Below are 3,121 nucleotides of genomic sequence, written 5' to 3' on the forward strand. Positions count from 1 at the left end.
TTGTCATATATTCTTGGACATGTCACTCACATTTTCTGATCCTCAGTTGCCTTGTTTGCAAAATCAAGATAACAGTATATAAATCACGTGAGGTGCCTCTGTGAGGGTTAAAAGAGATATAATGCATGTCAAGTACCCGGCATATAGTACATGAACAATAAATGCTAACTATTATTTTCTTAATGGATGCCATCGTGAAAAGAATAGAAGTTTATTGTGCTCTCTGAATTTTTAATCCAGAGAAACTATTAAACCTATTCTTGGAAAATTTGGGTAAACTAGAGTGCCTATTGAAGCTGTGTAGATATCCCTCTTTGCCCTCTTGGGAGAAGGAAGAAAAGCATATACAGTTAAGTGTTTAAGGCACTTGACAAGTCAACTAGATACCTACTAGAAAGGTTGCAAGCTCTATAAAAGTGCTATCCAATAGTACTTTCTGTAATGATGAAATTGTTGTATATTTGCATTATAAATATGGTAACCATTAGATACATGTGGCTATTAAGCACACAAAATGGTGAACTAAATGGTAAAGCTGGAGAAAGAGAAGTATCTTCAAAGAACCTCAATTGTGATGAAGCTACCAACCCTATTTCCAGGGTCCTCAATGGCAACAACAAGTTGTAGACACTAATCTGAAGCAGACTGTCAAGGCCAGCACCTTTGGGAAAGCGGGAATTAAAACTAGGAATTTCATTCAGAAAAACAGCATAGACAAAAAGAATGGAAAGTCTTATGAAAATAAATCTGGAGAGAACCAGTCTGTACATAAGAGTGATGCTGTAGCATTCCAATGATGTTGTAACAAATAATTCTGGCTATATTACTAATGGTTATATGGGCATAGAAGCAGATCATGATAGAAGTAGATCTGAGAGCGGATATACCACTCCTAAAAAAAAAGGAAAGCTAGTCGCTGTAGTGTCAATAGTTGTGAAAACCTTAACTTAGTGCAGGACAAAATAATGCAAGAGACCAGTGTCCCAACCTTAAAACAGGGACTTAAAACTTTCAAGCCTGACTACAGTGAACAAAAGGGAAATTGAATGGATAGTTCAAAGCCCATTTGGAAGTATGAAACTGGACCTGGAGGAACAAGTCGAGGAAAACCTGCTGTGGGAGATATGCTGCGGAAAAGCTCTGATATTAAACCTGGTGTGAGCAGCAAAAGGTTTGATGATTGGCCCAAAGGAAAGCATACTTCTGCTGTTGCCTCCAAAGAGGACTTGTGGACCCTATTTAAATCACCCCCAGTTTTTCCAGTGGACAATAGCAGTGCTAAAATCATTCCTAAAATAAGTTATACAAGCAAAGTTAAGGAAAACCTCAACAAAAGTGTACAGATCTCTTCTGTGTCACCATCTTCGTCTTCATCATCTTCATCATCTACTGACCCAGTCTTCAAGTCGGTTATCAAAGGTCCATATGTCAGTGTTGAAATCTGTTACTTCGGCCAACTTTTCTAACAGGCCTGTTTTAGCAGGGCCTGATGCAGGTGTATATTTCTCAAGGGGGTCAACCACTGCCAACTACTGCTGCTAATACGCTAACACCCATCTCTTCTGGGACTGATTCAGTTCTCCAGAACATGAGTATGACTTCAGCATCTGTTGAACAAATTAAGTCTAGCTTTTTAATCTACCCATCAAATCTAAAAACTGTGCTGTTGAGCACAGCACAAGTGTATCTACCCTCTCTGACAGATCAGCAAAACCTGGGGGATATCTTCCAGAATCAGTACGGTTTACCATTTATAAATGAGCCCAGTGTTGGCCCTGAGACTGTTATTGGGAAGTCATCAGATCATAAAGTGAAGGAGATGACGCTTCAAAGGGAATATCCTGCCACTTTGGTTTCACAGGGTGCTGAAATAATCCCCTTAGGAACTGAGCATCCTGTGTTTCCCAAGGCTTATGAGCTGGAAGAACGGACTAGCCCTCAAGTTCTGGTTAGCATTCTAAAATCTGGGAGTACTAGTAAATGTGGAGACTTATCTTTGGAACTCAGTCATGCAGGTGACCTGCAAAAAGCAGACACCAATAGTCAAGGTGCTTTCGTGTTGCTCTCAAAGGACTATGAGATAGAAAATCAAAATCCTCTGGCATCTCCTACGCACACTTTGTTAGGCACCGCCAAAGAACAGAGATACCAGAGAGACCTAGAAAGGAATGATAGCTAGGCTTCTTTTGACCTGAGGGCTGCTATTGTATATCACACTAAAGAAATGGAATCTGTTTGGAATTTGCAGAAGCAAGATCGCAAAAGGATAATCACTTATAATGAAGCCATGGATAGTCCAGATCAACAAAGAACCAGACTGCCTGTTTGTGACCTTTCTGCCGCATTAAAGCCACCATTCATGGGTTACACAAGGCTTTTTTTTCCTAGATCTTCCTCGCAGCACAGGAACCATAAGTAAAATCACAGGATTATACATAAACACACACACACACACACACACACACACACACACACAAACAGTTATTTTTAAAAGGCAACTGAAAGTAATTAGACTTCTTAAGGAATCAAATTTATATCAAGAGACTACACATGGTTATTTAATCTCTGGTACTGAATAGTAGTGTTGTTGTTTTTCTTTTTCCTTTTGTTAATTTTTGTTTTTAAGTGTGAATGCAAGTGGTTAATGAATACAGACTTGTTAAGAAGCATGATTTTAAAGTTCCTGCTGTTGTCAACTTGGGCAACAAATAACCACTTGGAAAGGCAAATCCACTTAGAGGATCTCTGTATCTTGCTCTGTGACTAATGTGATACACTAACCACAGGGAACCCAGAATGATTCAACATTTTCTCCCACTCTTCCCTTGATCTTTTGGTTATCCTCTGAGCCCTGCAAGAATGCTGGATAAACGCTTTGAAGTTTGGGGGGGAAAAAGAGGTTCAGATGGAAATATGTTGTGAAATCCAACTGTTATTAGATTTGACTCATTTTACTCGTTTTGGTACAGTTAAATACAAAAAAAATAAAATTAGTAGAGATAGTAGTTTGTATGTAATATTGTTCTATATTTAAGTTTCTCCTAAATAGTTAATAATTAGGATCAAGACAATAACAAATCACCTGAAACTTAATGTAAAAATGTAAATATTGCTGGTATTC

At 38.5% G+C, this 3,121-nt stretch overlaps 1 pseudogene; it reads left to right on the forward strand.

Moving 5' to 3' along the window:
* The first annotated feature begins 492 nt into the window (after nucleotides 1-492).
* On the forward strand, nucleotides 493-2,419 carry LOC109452400 (nuclear FMR1 interacting protein 2 pseudogene; annotated as a pseudogene).
* The last annotated feature ends 702 nt before the right edge of the window (nucleotides 2,420-3,121 follow it).

The sequence above is a fragment of the Rhinolophus sinicus genome, linkage group LG01, assembly GCF_036562045.2.
Source record: "Rhinolophus sinicus isolate RSC01 linkage group LG01, ASM3656204v1, whole genome shotgun sequence".
NCBI lineage: Eukaryota > Metazoa > Chordata > Mammalia > Chiroptera > Rhinolophidae > Rhinolophus > Rhinolophus sinicus.